General features: G+C 42.7%; 2 protein-coding genes across 10 annotated transcripts in view; one reads left to right on the forward strand and one right to left on the reverse strand.

Annotated features, from left to right (window-relative positions):
• Positions 1-6,674, reverse strand: part of RSPRY1 (ring finger and SPRY domain containing 1) — a 31,278-nt gene extending 24,604 nt beyond the window's left edge. The window contains exons 1-2 of one of the 3 annotated variants that reach the window (XM_054711185.1): positions 5,640-5,764; positions 3,944-4,168 (exon numbers count right to left, since the gene is read on the reverse strand). The gene's annotated coding sequence lies outside the window, so the exon portion shown is untranslated. Of the gene's footprint in view, positions 1-3,943; positions 4,169-5,639; positions 5,765-6,644 lie in introns of those variants that run through there. The other 2 variants (XM_054711186.1, XM_008152305.3) reach the window with 2 other exon arrangements.
• PSME3IP1 (proteasome activator subunit 3 interacting protein 1) overlaps positions 5,684-18,009 on the forward strand; it is a 28,772-nt gene continuing 16,446 nt past the window's right edge. Inside the window, exons 1-2 of one of the 7 annotated variants that reach the window (XM_028126927.2) lie at positions 6,006-6,227; positions 6,841-6,957. The gene's annotated coding sequence lies outside the window, so the exon portion shown is untranslated. Of the gene's footprint in view, positions 5,706-5,836; positions 5,933-6,005; positions 6,228-6,840; positions 6,958-17,236; positions 17,293-18,009 lie in introns of those variants that run through there. The other 6 variants (XM_054711196.1, XM_054711199.1, XM_054711197.1 and 3 more) reach the window with 6 other exon arrangements.

Genomic DNA, 18,009 nt, shown 5'->3' on the forward strand with positions numbered 1-18,009 from the left:
TTTTAGTGTATGGGATGAAGCTCCAACCAATGGAGCCACACCGGCTAGGACTGACTCTTTTTTAAGAAGAAAGTAAAGACTATTCCTTCTCCTTCTGTGTTATTTATGATTTATTAGATTTTTGTATTTTATATATTTCATAAAGCTGCTCTGAGAGGGAAAAAAAATCAAACTTGGGTTCTCAGTAAGTTTTGTGTTAAAGCAATGAGGTCTGGTACTCAAAATACAGACCTCTACCATCATAAACACCTCACCACAAGGGACATCTGGCCAACTTGCCTACTCCTCTCTAACAAATGGTCCAGGAATCAATGATTCAGCTCTTCAAATATTTGCTTGCATTCGATCAGAATACAGCTCAGTGACATTAAGAACACTTTCTTTTCTCTGAAAATAAGACTTCAGGATTATGTTGCCAAGAAAGGAGAGGCTGGTTAAATAAGTGACCATAGGAATAAAAACCAAACTGTGGGCATGAAATTACTGTTGCTGTCATCTTCACTTTATCATTCCCAAATAGTGTTGCAGGATGCAGCGTTTTTTTTCCAATCCACTTCTCACCAGTCAAGGCTAAATCTCAGAGCATAAAAAGTAACAATATGTAATGCACTAGTTCATGATTTTCTCTCATTAGAAACTGTTTTGGATGTTTTCCTAAGATAGTATTAAAAGTGATAGTTCTTTGTGCATGTTTATTAGCCCCCACTTTTATTATGAAAAATTTCATACACACAGCAAAGTTGAATTTTACAGTGAACACTTACATACCCACCAGCTGGATTTTACCATTAACATTTTACTATACTTGCTTTATCACATATCTATCCAACCCAGGCATGTGCCCTGACTGGGAATTGAACCGTGACCTCCTGGTTCATAGGTGGGCGTGTTGCGGGCTTGATCCCCAGTGGGGGATGTGCAGGAGGCAGCAGATCAATGATTCTTTCTCATAAAAAAAAATAATTAATTATAGAATACAGTCTGATATGAAACAGTACAAAAGAGAAAAGACAAATAGTTTCAGCATTCAAAAAATGTATTAAAAGTTAAAATTTAGGGCTGGGATAGATTAAGAAATTCCCAGAAGCAAATAATAGTTAAAAAAAAAAAAAAGAAAGAAAGAAAGAAAGAAAAAAAGGAGAAGTAAATAATCCCTGCCTGGTCTCAAGACTGAAAATTTTGCCTTGGACCCAAAAAGGAAACACTGCAGAAGAACTGAGGTAAGTGCTAATGATGGCTGCAGCACACAGGAGAAAAACACAACACTCAGTGCTTGGGATTGTTCCCCCAGGAGACAAAACACTAGGAAATCATACAGATGTGTTATTCAAATAGGTGATTCATAGTCTGAAGGACAGGGTTTTCCTTGGGTAGAAAGCTCTTTACTATTAAGAGAAGCAAACAAAGTGTATAAACAGCACGGGTAGCAACACTCTCCTTAATGAAATCTACTTAAAATGGTGTGTGAAAACACTCAGAAGCTAAAAGGTATTCAATAATGACATTAAGTGAATTTATTCTATAATCTGTAAAAGTAGAGAATGTTTCCAAAATACTTATCACTTTGAAAAACAAAACACATTCAATAAATATGATTATAATGCTTACATGCCAGGCACTGAGCAGAGATGAAAAAAAAGGTCCCTCAAGCTCTTGGCAAAGAGACGAAGGACCGCAACAGACGACACCGGAGTGCCCGGCCCATAAGGTAACACACGGCCGAGAAGCCTCCGGGGAGAGCATCATCAGTTCACCGGGAGCAGGCCTCTCCTTCCTCCATTTGTCCAGAGGAAGAGGAGCTTAGTAACATCAAGTATTTCTGCCCACGCACGTTTTCAGGTGACTTCATATCAGCATTAGCAAAAGGGCTATGGAGGCATTGCCACACAGTCATGTCTTGAATTATAAGCCAAAAATTGTTGGTACAAATATCCTGACCACAGTGAATGGGAAGCCAAATGCCCATAAATTAAATTGATAACGAAGCTAATAGTAGTTCTGATGAAAAACAAAACCAACAAAAACCACAAGAGGAAGCGCCATGGAAAATAAGCACCATTCCGATGACTGAAGGAATCCCTCTCTGCACAGACACGCAGGCAGCTCTGCACGGTGCCGAGGTTCCCAGGCCAGGCTTCCTGGGAGAGAAAGGTGTCGGACCACAGTAAGCTCTGGTGTGCTGGTTTTGGTTTATGCACACGTGTTTCAGCAACCTTTAATGATTCACTTGGCAGGTTGTGAATAAGTAGCCCGTAGGCATGAGTAAGTGTGAATAGCTATGGAGCAGTAAGAACTGGAAAAAAGGAGCTGCTCTTCCCACAAGGTGGGTGGGGCAGGGTAGGAGTCAGACTCTGGGAACCGAGGCACCAAGGGATCACTGGAGAGAAAACGTGATTCTTCAGAGGGCAGAAGGGGTGAGAATCAGCTAACACTGCAACATTAAACTGGGAGGTAATCATAAACTGGCCAAGTAAGGTATTTCAAGCCTTCTATATGATGTGTATAGGACCCATGAAATTATGCCTGGAAACTATAATTTCAAGCAATAAGAAAGCTATGAGCAGGGCTCATTCCTTCACAAACTTAAGGAGCGCATCATTTCTTTGCCATCTTAAATGCATTCTTAGTTTTCAAAAGCTGAGAAAGGGGAGTACCCCTGAGAGGCCCCACCGTGTATAAGATGAACTTGACCTCATCTAGCCCTGTCCGTCTCACACCGTTAGCCACAGTTAAACATGCTCTTACATGTTTAACCAGCAAGCGAGCATTTCCTTCTGGAATGGACACAGAGTGAAGTAGAACAATGACGTGCTTTTCCTCTAATCAGAAAGATTGGCACGACAACTCTTTCCAAAGCTGACTGACTGACCAGAGAAACCAAAGGGAAACACTGTTTCTTTTACCCTCCGGAAACTGTAAGTCCCAAAGGCTGGGGCCCACGTTTTGGATTCACCACTTCCTGACTATTCTGTTTTTCAATTTCCTAATTTGAATGGGAGCGGGGGGGGGGGGGGGGGGGTGAGGACGGGACACTATGCAATTTCAATGGTAAATGCCTTGAAAATATCAAATATTTGAGAGAAGCTAAATTGATAGTTTACTTCCCCCAAATAACTCGTTTGAAATAGATTACTGGTTCCACTGTGGTTCCCATCTGTGGTGCAGCCCTGTGGCTATCGCCTCCTACTTTATAAAGATCCCACCACAAAGCAGATCTCCAGTTTAAAGTAGTGTAATAGTGATTACCATCCTCAAGAATTCCTAATAACTTCTCAGACCAGATGCTATTACAGTATCCAAGAGAGTTGTATTTTAAAGGATGCAAAGTGACGTCTCATTTCATTATAACCAATTGTTATTAGGGAAGGTATAGGCAATTCTTGACAGACTGAATTAAGCTTATGAGTTGAAATAAACTGTTGTAAATGCACTTCAGGAACACACGATTTTTTTGTTGTTCTCTTGCCAAAACATACTTCAGAGTTGTTGTTCTTCCCTATTCACTACAGAGTAGCAGACTATTATACAAAATGTTAAGTTTTTATTTCCTCTTGAATCTTAGCCAAGTTAGTAAGTGAAAAGTTATTTTGCTGACAAAGCAGAAAAAGTCCACGTAGAGTATGCTGGGCCACTTCCTCTAATCAATAACTTAAAAATAATCACGGAGTAGAGAAATAATGAAGGGTGTGTGAAAACAGCCAAAAGCAGGTCACAGACAGACATTAGGCAGTAGATCAGGACAACATGTATGGAAAATGAGAAACCTCACAAAATCACCACAGTGATTCTTTTTTAAAAGACGCATGAAATAGAAGACTAGAAAAACAGGAAATACGAGTCAGCTTTTTGTTTAAAAACAACAAGCTTCAAAAATCATAAATTAGTGACTATTTGGAAAACCTCTAACAAACGCCACTAACTAAACATCAGGAAAATGTCATACCTGGACACAAGTATCTTATCGCCTCACAGAGGAGCTCCTCAGCTGGACGTCATCCCAGGAAATGCCCACTCCACAGCGGTGGAAGATACACGATTGTGGAAGAGGAATTTAAAAGCAGCTGCTCAGCTTTAGTTTGAAACTACCATAGGAAGGCATAATCTCCACGGAGGAAAAGGAAGTCTCACTTACAAAATCACAACTGAGGAAGGTAGAAAGATTTCCTATCTGTAGACATGCAAAGGCCATGAAAAAAAGAAAAAAAAATATATATATATGAAAAAGGGGAGGTAGTTTACATTATTGAGATGAAATTACATGGAAGAAAATGTCAGCTGTCAGGGAAAAACTTGGTGAAGGAAAAGATTATGTTATAGTGCTGCCTCCTGCCAGAATTTCAAAGTAAATTAAAACTCTGAGCAAAAACTGGGAATCCCTCCACCCCCACCTCAGCAGGGGTTGAAACCTTGGGTTTAGAGTATAGCAGACCCACACCGCTGTAACCTTGAAGCTTTCAGTCTGGTATGGCTCCGAAAGTGATGGACCCTTAGTGTATGAAGGCGAACCCCTGACATCTACCCAGTTTGGGTGTAGAAAGTGCCTTCACTTTCATTCCTCATCAGCAGGCCCTTTGGTGGTACAACCACAGCCTTTGCTTCCACACTGCGTGGTTTACAGGGGAGCCCTAGGCTGGGTGAGTCACTTGGCTAAGGACAAGGAGATGGTAGGTGAGGTGCTGGGGCAACTGCCGGACTCTCCTCAGTCAACAGAAGACACTTTCAGCCCTTAAAAGTTCAAAGTACACGCCTCCGAGGAGATCAGCCTCCCTCAGAAAGGGCAGAACTGCAGTCTCCGTGGACCATCTCTGCCTTGAGGTCTCTCCCCAAAGACAGGGAAACTGAGGCAGCCGGGAGGGGCAAAGGGAGCGCTGGTGGGAATGGACTTCCCCCACCCACCTGCACTCCGCCCAGCAGCAGCTGAATTCTGTGTTTAAGACGAGGGGACCGTCTCGCCATTCCTGCTACCTTCTCACGGTTCCTCGCCGAGGCTTTCCTACGGATCGGGGTCCCTTCTTCCCAGAACCGCCCAGCGACCCCCCTCCCCGAGGCCCTTACCCACTTTCCACGTCGGGCCTCCGGGGATCAGCTAGCTCGGGCCCCAGACTCCTAGCCCCTCGGAGGCGTCTCTCCACCCCGCGGCGTTTTCTGTCTCCAGGGGAGTGTCTGCTTCCCACCCAGCCACCCAACCTCAACCTCCACAAAAGGAAACCCTCCCGAGGCGTCCTCCCATCTGCCCCTTCCGCCCTGGGCACCCCGAGGGCACCCCTAAACATCAGGAGCCTCCCGGGAGCCACCTGCTCTCACCTGGGCCCCGTTAACCGCGGCCTTCCCGAAAGGGCGACCCCGAGCACCTCCTCCGGCCAACACCCCCCTAAACGCGGAACACCCTCTTCCAGGAACCTCTTCAGGCGCCTTCCGCGCGGGCCTCCGTGGAGAATCTCCGGGCTGTTTCCCGGGCTCTGCCAAACGCCACCCTTCCCGGCCCCGGCCCGCGAGCCTCCCCCGACCCCAGTCCGGTCTCCCCGCCGCAGACGCGGGGACTGTCCCCTCCCTCCCCGACGTCCCCTGCCCTCGGACTTCCCCCCGCTCCGCGTCCCCAGGGGCTTCCCGGGGCACAGCGGCTGGGCTGCGGCACTGACTTGCTCCGGCTCCCAGGTCCGATCGAGAGAGGGGGAGGCAGCCACGGCGCGACTCCTTTGTGACAGGTCCGAGAGAGCGGTAAAGATGGACGCGAGGCCACGGCGCTGCCATTACGTGCCGGGCCCACCCCCGCTCCGTACCGCCCCAGGCCCTCCTTCAGTCCCCTAGGAAACGCCCCTTCCTCGGTGGCAATCCCTCTCCCTGACAACCAATCATCTTTTCTGGACGGAATCACGTGATCTCACCGCCCGGCCCGCCCCCCAGGCGCGAGCTGGCCAATCCGCTGGCTGAGGTGTGAATGGCCCAATCCAGTGTCTCCCGCCCGCTTTCCGGCACCGGATTTCCACCGGACTCCGGGGCAGGAAGAGAGTTGCGGATTGGGTTTCGCCGCCGGAAGCGGGGTGGGCTTTGGTTGTGGCGGCGAGGAACAGGAAGCCCTGAAGGGTCAAAAGGAATACAAAAGCAAAGGCTATTTTCTTTTTCTGTTCTTTCTTTTTTTAACCCCTAAAGAGTAAGCGCGTTGGCGGTGGCGGTTCGGGGTGAGCGCTACCGAGGAGAGGGGTGTCCCGCCTCCCGCGCGTTGGTAGGTGAGTGTGGCCTGGGCCCGGGCCAGGCTGCGAGACCTGGGCTCCGGCTTCGCCCAGGAGATGGGGGGCTGTGTCTGAGTTGAGGTTTAGGGCCAGGCCTGTTCTCAGTCTGTGCACTCGCCCAGTGTTCTTGGTCGCCGGGGCCAGAGATTTGCAGAACCCAGCCTGAGGGGGCCGAGGGAGCCCGCGGGGTGGCCTCCAGGTCGAGTCGGGGAGGATACCTGACGGTTTCAAGCGGAATGGGGACTTTGGGCTTCTTGCTGGCTTCCCTGCACCAGCTGAGGAGCGGGCTCTATTCCTAAGGTCTTGCTTGGAACGGCTCCCGGCTACTCAGGGGATGGGGATGCCTGGTTGGAAATGGATTTGTCACAACATGTAAGTGTAAGACGGGAAGCACAATTCATTAATACCACGTACCAGTCGCTGTAGCGTGCTCGTTTTTGCAGAAAACTTAAGCAACTAAGACCGAGAGTTGAAGCACGTTGTTTGAGAGTTGGTGGCCCACGTGGATGCCCACGTCCGCGCGGGGTTACAGGAGGATACCTGCTCGGACCTAGCAGTGGTCCTTCAACTAGTAGAAAACAAGCTCTTCTGCGGCCCTTTCAAAATGCAGATTCTCGGACCCCATCCCCGGATGGTCTGACTGAGTAGGTCTGGAGTGGGACGCAGAGAAGCAGGTGCCGGCCTGGTGGTCAGGTTTCCCAGTGACTGCTTGGGTACCAGCTGCGAGGTAAGACTTGTTGATTTCGTCAGCTGTTTGGTTTATGGCTGTGTTAAGAGGGACCCCATAAAATGGTTTGGAGGACAGTGCTTCTGAAATCCTGGAAAGGTGTCCGCGTGTCGACTCCTTTTTGATACCAGAGTTGAGCTGAGCGAAAAGCAGCATACATAGTCTTTCAAACACAGCTTGGGCTAAGCTGTTAACAGTTTGTAAGGGTCTGAGAGCAGAGGCTGGCCAGTTATCTTTCTCACCTGAAGTCTTGGTGCCTTTTACCCCAGTGGGCAATGTCTTTGTGGTTTTTTGAGAGGAAGAATTACCTCAAGACCTTCTACCTGGTTAGCAGTCTTTCCTTTCACCATCTAAGAATCTTGATGTTTGGTTAGAGTCAAGATGCCGCTTCAGAAATTGAAAACCACGTATCTGGTAAACAAAGTAATTTAAGTGCATGGTTCAGCCATAGACTCAACCACAGTGGAATTCCACCTGTGTGGCAGCTAAATTAAGCAATTTCAGCATGCTCACTATGGGTTACCTCTGGATCCTACTTCATTCTTAAGTAGGGTCTGTTTCGCTCTTCACTGTGGGATGTTTTAAAGATTGTTCAGTCTTTATCTTTGGTTTTTTTGCATTTGTTTGGTGTGTGTTAGACTTCTGAATTTGTGGTTTGGTGTCTTTAATTAGTTCTGTCAAATTCTTGGCCATTTTATATCCATATATTGCTTCTGCCCCATTGTTTTCTTCCTTCTTTACTGATTTAACATAGACCTTTTTACTCTGTTCTCTTCTCACTTTTTATTTTTTTATACTACATTCTGGATAGTTTCTTCTTCGTTAATTCTCTAACCTATTAATAATGTGTTATTAAACTCATCCATTGAAATCTTAAATTCAGTTACTGCATTTTTTCCCATGAAGTTCTATTTGTTCTTTTCAAATGTGCTCTACCACGTTTTACAGCTTCTTATTTCCTGCTATTAATTTTGAGGCTTGGTTTTTGTTTCTTTACACATGTTAAGCATAGTTGTTTTATACTCTGAATGTTTTAAATCTACTGTCTGAATTCCCTTTGAGTCTGTTTCTGTTGCTCATTATTTATGCTCTTTTTCTTTCCAGTTCACTTTTATCTTGAAGGTGTAGTTCTTTGGAGGACCAAATTAACATGGAGAAATAAACAGATGGTTATCAGACTTCACATCCTATTTGGGCTTTAGTTTCTTTTGCTTCACAAAGGCACCAAAACAACAGCATTAAGGTCAGAGAAACCCTTAGGATGAAAACAAGTTTGGATAATGGCTTTATTTCTGGTTTTGGATTTTGGGCGAATTCTTTTTTTCTTTTTTTTTAAAATATATTTTTATTGACTTCAGAGAGGGAGAGAGAGATAGAAACATCAATGATGAGAGAGAATCCTTGATCGGCTGCCTCCTGAACGCCCCCCACTGGGGATCAAGCCCACAACCCAGGCATGTGCCCTTGACCAGAATTGAACCTGGGACCTATCAGTCCACAGGCCGATGCTCTATCCACTGAACCAAACCATCTAGGGTTTGGGCAAATTCTTTACTATCTTGTTAGTTTTTCTGCTTAAGAATTATTTTAGAAATTTCTTCCCGTTATTTAATTAAATTAATTTTTTAAAACATTTTTATTGATTTTAGAGAGGAAGGGAGAGGGAAAGATAGAAACATCAATGATGAGAGAGAATCATTGATTGGCTGCCTCCTGCATGCCCCATACTGGGGATGGGAGCCTGCAACCTGGGCATGTGCCCTTGCCTGGAATCGAACCCAGGACTCTTCAGTCCACTGAGCCAAACCGGCTAGGGCTATTTAATTTATTTTTTATCATAGAAGTACAGGATTGGCCTCAATTACCTCACTATTTCTGGAAATAAAAGCACCCTTTCGTTTTGATTTTGGAATGTGAAATTTGTGATTTCAGGCAATCTCGAGTTACAGATTATTTTTCTTTGTATGCCTCAAATTTCCACCACTTTTCACTGCACTGTCACAGCTACTATCAAAATTAAGCTTCCCTCATGCTTTTTCTAGTCTGCCTTTTCTGAACTTCTAAGCTTCTATTTTCTTACAGCATTTACTCTTATTCTGCTTTTCTAAATTGCTCATGTGCCAACCTTATCTCTTCCTGAATATGAGTTCCTCACTTATTAAATAGTAGAGCGCCAGGTTAGTGCCTAGCACTGTGCTTTCCACAGAATAGGTCCCCTGTAAAGATTTACTTCAGAAATACAACTGAATGAGTTAGTAGACCTTATGTGTGGTTGTGTAATGCAAAGCCTTTACTGCTTTCTTTTTTAAAAATTTAATCTTGAGAGGAGTTATATAAAGCCTGGGGGAGGGGAGGTATGCTTTAGTGTGGGCTAGGTTCCAAAGCCAGCCCAGATGCAAAATGATCAAAGCTACCCTGGAAAATCTTTTAGGGGAGCATTATGATGGATATAGGTATACCAGCGCGGCAAAATTCCGGCATGGCCAGGTTTTCCTCCAGCTTTGGAACAGATGCTATTTTTTCCCCTGTGAGCCCCAGATGAAGTAGTTGGTTTACATTTAGGAGTCACAATGTGTAACAGATACAACTAATATTAGAATCATACACAGTGAGGGAAGTGTTTATACACTGAGAGGCACTCATGAACTAGGGAACTGAGGATCAGCTAAGGCTGTGGTCGGCAAACTGCGGCTCTCGAGCCACATGCGGCTCTTTGGCCCCTTGGGTGTGGCTCTTCCACAAAATACCACGGCCTGGGCGAGTCTATTTTGAAGAAGTGTTGTTAGAAGAAGTTTAAGTTTTAAAAATTTGGCTCTCAAAAGAAATTTCAATCGTACTGTTGATATTTGGTTCTGTTGACTAATGAGTTTGCAGACCACTGAGCTAAGGGAACCAATAATTTAAGTTCTTTCTTTTTTTCTTCCAGTGTATATAAATGAATTCAGGTAAATGCACTTATAAATGAGACTCACTTCTCATGTTACAGGAAGATGAATGCATATATAGGTGTGTTTTTTTTAAAATATATTTTATTGATTTTTTACAGAGAGGAAGAGAGAGGGATAGAGAGCCAGAAACATCGATGAGAGAGAAACATCGATTCAGCTGCCTCTTGCACACCCCCTACTGGGGATGTGCCCGCAACCAAGGTACATGCCCTTGACTGGAATCGAACCCGGGACCCTTGAGTCCGCAGGCCGAGGCTCTACCCACTGAGCCAAACCGGTTTCGGCTAGGTGTGTTTTTTTAATAATTTTTTGTTGTTAATCCTCACCTGAGGGTATTTTTTTTCCATTGATTTTTTTTTTTTTAAGAGAGAATGGAAGGGAGAGGGAGAGACAGAGAAACATTGATGTGAAAGAGACACATCAGCTGGTTGCTTCCCGCATGCGCCCCATTCAGGGCTGGGATCCAAGGATCGTTGAACCCGAGACCCTTCAGTCTATGGGTCGTTGCTCTAACCACTGAATCAAACCAGCTATGGCGAAAAATAACTTTATTGCATGTGTTTTTTAAGTGCCTAGATGATAAGAAGGTTATACCAATTGTTGTTCATAATAAAAAATTTAAATATGAATTAAATTGCTATGTTGTACCCTCATTATTAGGTTCTTTTAGTTTCCTTTGGTACTGGGTATGTTAAATAAGCATCGTTGTTAGAAGAGTGAAGATTACTTGGTCTACTAATAAATGCTAACAGAGTGTTCTCTGTTAGTAGTTGTCATTCTCCGAAGTTTTATAATAACAGGGAAAATTTGCTTGATCTACTGGAAATTACTGTAGCTGGTAGAAGAGCCTTATGGCCAGAAAGCAGTCTTTATTTGTAATATAGCTGAGTTTGCCAGATGGAGAATTCCTCATAGTTGTGACTAGAACATTAGGGTAGAAATGTAGAAAGAGCAGTGCTTAGCTATATTGACAAAAAGAAAGTGTATTGGCTGGCCTGTGTGGTTCAGTGATTGAATGTCGACCTATGAACCAGGAGGTCACGGTTTGTTTCCTGGTCAGGGCACATGCTTGGGTTGTGGGCTCCATCCCCAGTGGGAGGTGTGCAGGAGGAGGCCAGTCAATGATTCTCTCTCATCATTGATGTTATTATCTCTCTCTCACCCTTCCTCTTGAAATCAATAAAAAAATTATCCTATATAATAAAAGACTAATATGCAAATTAATCTAATGGTGGACCAACTGGTCGCTATGATGTGCACTGTCCACCAGGGGGCAGATGCTCAATGCAGGAGCTGCCCCCTGGTGGTCAATGTGCTCCCACAGGAAGAGCACCGCTCAGCCAGAAGCTAGGCTCATGGCTAGCAAGCACAGCAGCCGTGGTGGGAGCCTCTCCTGCCGCTGCGGCAGCACTAAGGATGTCTGACTGCTGGCTTAGGCCTGGTCCCCATGGGGAGCCGGCCTAAGCCGTCAGTCTGACATCCCATGAGGGCTTCCGGACTGCAAGAGGGCGCAGGCTGGGCTGGGGAACCCTTTCCCCCCAGTGCACTAATTTCGTGCACCGGGTCTGTAGTATATATATATTTAAAGGAAAGTGTATTGTCCTGTTGCTTTTGCTGCTCAAAGAGAGAAGCTTTAGAACACCCTAACACAGAGTTCCCCCGATGTATTTTTTCACTTGCTAACTAATGTTAGAATTAGGGTGTATGGTGGTCAGTACTGCAAACACTTAAAGTAGTCTGCCATTACAAAATTTAATTCCATAGGAAACCAGATCTCTTTAACTTGTATCATGGCACTAGCTAAGTGGAATAATTTTTTAGTTCAGCAGTAGCAATTATTTTTGCGTGCAACAATGTAAATTTTGTATCTTAAAACTTGTGTGTCATGCTATGTGAGACACTGAGCACATTTTGTCCCACCAACCTGGAAATTAAATACCACAGTCTCCAGTGCAAACACAGTAGATCAGTGTATTACGATTACTTTGGCTTGAAATATAAGAACTTTGTTTTTTTTGGCTGTCAAGCAAATGTGAAAACTATGTTCTTTATTTGTATCAGTTTGAAACTTTCAAGTTTGGACAAAGTGATTTTGGTATGGTTTTTCCATGAATTCCTTTTTTGAAGAACTTATTTTTTTTTAAAATAATGTAATGTTAAGTTTGATCATTTAACTCAGGTCACCTTGAAGAAAAAGTTATGTGAGTAAAGGAACGTTGACAACATTCTTTCTAAAATTAAACACAGTAAGGACAAAACAAGTATTCCCACATGACTCTGTATAGTTGGGCTCTAGGATTTTATTTGTTTATGTTTTGTTTTGTTTTCAATTCTAGCAAACAAAGGAGAGAAATGAGACTTGTGAAAATTTAGCTAGGCAGTAGGAATTAGAAATAAATACTTTAACTTCCGGTTTTTCTGTCATTTCCAGAAGGAGGTAAATGAGTTGTAGGTACTCATCAACTCCCTATTGCAGAGTAAACAGTGAATGAATTTTGGACTCTTCAAAGAAAAATGCTTTGTGCGGGAAATACTTAATAACCCATGTAAAAGAGCATTTTCAACCAGTTGAAATGAAGTGCAAGTAGTGGGAGTTATTCTTGAAGACATCAGTTATAATAAAGTGATTTACTAGTAATTTTTGGTCCTGTGTTTCCTACTTTACAAATCGTATGGTGTTTGAATAGAATTCCCTGTGGGACATAGAAGCCTCAGCTAATACTTATTTAATGTCTACCCTTCTCTATAACTTACATCAGACAACATCTAGAAATATTTATGTGAGAGCATTCTTCCCTACTTAAATTCTTCCAATCCTCTATGGTTGGTTTATTCAATAAGTATTTATTACATACTTAATATATGCCAGACACTGCTAATAAGCACTGTGGATACAAAGAGCTGTTGGAACAGTCATAAATGATAAAATGAATGGATAAGTGCTGTAGTAGAGGTATAAATGGCTGTGATAGGGCTGGGAGTATAAACAGGGAGACTACTGGAATGCTATTGCAGGAGTCCCGTGGTCGGCAAACTGTGGCTCGCGAGCCACATGCAGCTCTTTGGCCCCTTGAGTGTGGCTCTTCCACAAAATACCACGGCCTGGGCGAGTCTATGTTGAAGAAGTGGCGTTAGAAGAAGTTTAAGTTTAAAAAATTTGGCTCTCCAAAAGAAATTTCAATCGTTGTACTGTTGATATTTGGATCTGTTGACTAATGAGTTTGCCGACCACTGCAGTAGTCCATGTAAGAGTAGCCCTGAAAGGAATAGATTAGAAAGGAAAGGACTCGTCTCTTTAAAAAAGAAAAAGGATGAAAGGAGAGTGGATTAAAAAGAGGTCTTTATGCCGAAACCGGTTTGGCTCAGTGGATAGAGCGTCGGCCTGCGGACTGAAAGGTCCCAGGTTCGATTCCGGTCGGGGGCATGTACATTGGTTGCGGGCACGTCCCCAGTGGGGGATGTGCAGGAGGCAGCTGGTCGATGTATCTCTCTCATCGATGTTTCTAACTCTCTAACCCTCTCCCTTTCTCTCTGTAAAAAATCAATAAAATATATTTAAAAAAAAAAAAAAAGAGGTCTTTAGGAAGTAGAAACAATAGAACTTACATAAGAAAGTGAGGAAAAGGGGAGTGTAAGTATATGTCTAATTCCTCTCGGTTTGATGTGATCCCTTCCTCACTTCAGGTGTCATGATTGTTTATGTCTCTGATGTATTTATGTCTCCCCTACGAGTGCATACAGTATTCCCTCCCTCCTACAGCCTGTCCAGAGCGTAGCGTAGTGCTTTGTACTAATGGCAGACCTTTCAGAGCATCTTTAAGCATGTGCCAAACACTGAGGTACTTTACATGAATTACCTGTTTATTCTCACAGAAGATTTACGTTGTGCAGTATTCTTTTAGTCCCCTTTGGTGAGTGCCGTTGTGGGGCTCAGGAGGTAAGTGACTTGCCCAGGGTCATACCACGGGTAAGTGGCAGAACCAGGTTTCAGACCACAGTCTCTTGATTTTAGAGTCTTCTCTACTCTTTCTCATCACCGGCACTCCCTCTTGGTAAGAAGACTGCAAAAAAAGGTACTCGCTATATATTTATTTTAATTATATTAGGTTGTAGTGAAGTTAAGCTTATTTCTTGGCAGTATCTATTGACAGTGAAGTTTTGAATTCTGAAAAGACCTGCATATTTCTGGAGAAAGACTATTCTGAATAATATTCAAAATATTCAGGAGTAATGCCACTTGTTCGTGAGCATGTACTGTCCCTGTCTTTGACCTCCAAGCTTAGCAGATGACCAAATTAATTGGCCAGAAGGCTATTGAAGGCAAAGGGAACAATAGTGATGGGCTCGGAACGAGGACCTACAGAAGGAATGCAGGTTGAAGAAAGAAAGGGATAAAGCAGTCTCTTTTAAACTCACAAGTTCATTATAATTTGGTGTGGCCACCTAGCTTTGTTTTGGAATTAAGAGAATGTCAGGATTATAATATTAGCTTTAAAGAGCAGACTTTTATAAGTATTCATTAGTTTTGACGGACTGTTTTTTAAAATATATTTTTATTGATATAAAGGAAGGGAGAGGGAGAGAGAGATAGAAACACCAATGATGATAGGGAATCATTGATCAGCTGCCTCCTGCACGCCCCCTACTGGGGATTGAGCCCGCAATCCAGGCATGTGCCCTTGACTGGAATTGAACCCGCGACCCTCCAGTCTGCAGGCTGACGCTCTAGCCATTAAGCCAGACCAGCTAGGGCTGACTGTGTTTTCAGGAAACCAATCCATTGAGAGCTGTGCTTTTTGCCTTATTTTCATTAAGCAACTGTGATTCCTGATTTTGTGTGTGTGTGTGAAAGATGGGTAACAGCACAGACTCAACTCTTTGGGTAGAAGTTGAATTCTAACACAAGAAAGATACTGAGGAAAAAGAGAGTAAGAATTTCTTGGGAAGATCCTTATTTCTCTCGAGTCTAGAACATCAATTTTCAACCTTTTTCATCTCATGGCACACATAAACTAATTACTAAAATTCTGCAGCACACCAAAAAATAAATTTTTTGTTGATCTGACAAAAAAGTAGGTATAATTTTGATTCATTCACACTGGACAGCTATTGTGTTGGCTACTGTCATTTGACAATCTAAGGGAAAAGAGGGCAGTACCCCTGACTAAATAGTCAGGTGTTGCATGTTTTAGAAATTCTTGTGGCACACCGGGTGAAAATCGCTGCTCTAGAGTTTCTGTTTCAAGTTCAAACCCTGTGACAAGTATCCTAAAGGCTTTGTCCCTGAGTTCCAGGGATCTTGGCTAAAGTTAAATGAAGGGTAGTGGCTCTCTTTTTAGAAACTCAGCAGGTCATGAAATAAATTATTTTCCTTTCTTAATTTTGAGTTATAAGAATAAATTATAAGAGTCTCTGAATTCTTATTTAGAAGAAAGCATGTAAGATTCCAGGTTTTATTTTGGCCTATTGGAAGATTTTTTTCAGTATAAATATGTATTATTAGTGGCCCGGTGTATGGATTTGTGCACATTGAAAGGAAATTAATTAGAAGAAATATTTTAATATTGCTATTCGCCCTTTCTCTATAATAGAAGTTTCAGAGATGAAAGAAAATTAGTAAAATGTATATGAAAATATATAAATTGATTAATAAACAACAAAAACATGACATAAAAACAACAAAAACATATATAAAAACAACATTGATAAAAACAATGACTGATAAATTGATTGAACTTATTCTAATTTCTCCTTATATACCACATTAAGAGTAACAACACTTTTAGAGTACTTGACTAATTTCCCTTATGATGAAGTGTTTACAACTTTAACGTCACACGCTCTTCAAACTCGAGAGAAAGCAACATATAACTGACCATGTCTGAAAACGGGTTCAGGGAGGAATATTCCTACTCTGTCTAGACTTTGTTCTTGTGATATATTAATAGTCATCGCAAATGCTGGCATCATGGGAAACTGTCTTTGAATTAATTTAAATGGGAAGCCAGTGTCAGATGGGGACAAATCAATTCTTGGAAACAGAACAACCTCTCCTTCCGCAGATCCTGTTAATACTTCAGCTTCGATTATGTTAGGTCGCAATCTTTGGATAATCTAGTACCATTACAAAGACCCCATTTACTATTAAGATTTCTTAGTAGCATGATGATTGCACCTACTTTCAATTTTAATTTATGACTCAGCATTCCCGAAGGAGTAATACTATTAAGGAATTCGATGGGAAAATTTTCCTTTTCGGCATCATCCATTGAATCAATGGAATCATCACTCATATAGGTGTGAAAATCCCCATCAAGTATATGCAAAATTTCTTCATTTAATTTATGAACGTGCTCAATTTTAGGACAAAGAATCGCATGTTTAGATATATTTTTAATATTATCTATAGATATACTATTTCCAAAGGTAGCTTCAATAATCCGTTACAAATCATTTCATGGGGGATTTCAGTAATAACCAGTCCGAGAGCTTTATATGTATCACGCATTCACGAGTCAACGTTTATTTTTAAATTGCCAGTGCGCATCATATGTACGGGACCTTGGGACAGACCTACGGTCGGTCACTTGCCTTTTATATATATAGATTTTCATTTTAAAAATGTATAATGAGAGTAGAGATGCCAGTGGCATTACCAGATTCTAATAATTATTTCCCAGGTTTAAATCATATGCAACCTGATAAAGTAAGTCACTACTTTGAGACACTGTTAGTTTTCTCCACTTATAAGATTAAAGGAACTAGGGATGTTTGGCCCAGAAAAGTGATAAAGAGGAGGAACATGGGTGTTGTCTTCAAAGAGCTGAAGTATTGTCATGTTGAAAAAAGATTTGGCTACTTCTGTTTATTCCCTGGAGGATCCAACCAGTGTGTAGGGAGGCAAATTTGAGTTTGAGGAAGAACTGTACTGTCCGTCAGGTCTGCTCTTGGGGGGATTGTGGTGGCCCATCTTGAAGTTTTTAAATAGGAGTTGGCTGAAAATCTCAGATACCAGATGGAGAGTCAGATTAGGTGGGTGGTAAGGACCCATCCCTCACTGAGTTATTTACCAGGAAATAAGGGTGAGGGGAAGAAACCAGACTGCCAATAGAGGGTGAGAAAGGAGAGCAATAGCTAATAGAGGATAAGGAGGGGGAAATTGAGGGTCTAGTGCGTCTCTCATCCATTAGAGTCATTCATAGCTGACGTTGTCTCTGCCAGGAATGTTTTAAGAAAAGGCTGGCTCCTGTTTCACAAGAGGTCATTCTGCAGAACGGAGGAATGCTTGGCATGTTCACAGAGACTGCGTAATTCTGTTTCTATAGCCGGCTTCTGGGAGGCGAGATGGAGGATGCAAAATCAGAAGTGTCCAGGCTGTGGTTTCTAGGTGGGAGCAACAGCTTCTGTCAATTGATTTAGTTTTCTTTCTAGTAAATTTCCAAAAAAAAATCTCTCATTGTTACACTAAACTGAATTTGAGTTAACAGTGGGATTTAGGCTGAGACTATTCTCTTGTTCTGAATGTTTGGATTTATTTTCTCAGCTTTCTTTTCCATCTTTATTAAAGAAAAATGTTGCAAGAACGTTCTCAGCACTGGGATTTGATTTAGGAAGAAAGCTGAAATTGACACGTCCTTTTCAGCCAGGAGCCCTGGTTTCTGGAGAGGGGTATGGTGAAGTGGGTATGAATTTTTGATGTCAGGCCTGGATTTGAATCTCAGTTCTACCGTCCACCAGCTTTAGACAACTGACCTAACTCTCTGGGCCTCAATTTCTTCCTCGGTAAAGAGATAGCTTTCTCATAGGGTCATTGTGAGTGTAAATGAGGTAATATACATAAAAAGTGTTCAGTACACGGTGGAGCTCAGTAAATGGTTGCTACTTTATTTTCATGCAACCAGTAGACTTGTTATTTTGGCTATTGGGCATCAACTTGAAATGGACGTTGAATCGATGTGCAGAATGTGTGCTTCCTCAGCGTGCGATTCTATGAAGAGCACAAAACACTTCTTCCAAAGGAAAGGCTCCAGCAAAGAAAAGCAGAAAGTTTTGTTTAAAAGGAGTAACGCACACTCCTCTATGTCTTTATTCCCTCCCCCTCCTT

The sequence above is a fragment of the Eptesicus fuscus genome, chromosome 21, assembly GCF_027574615.1.
Source record: "Eptesicus fuscus isolate TK198812 chromosome 21, DD_ASM_mEF_20220401, whole genome shotgun sequence".
Classification (NCBI taxonomy): domain Eukaryota; kingdom Metazoa; phylum Chordata; class Mammalia; order Chiroptera; family Vespertilionidae; genus Eptesicus; species Eptesicus fuscus.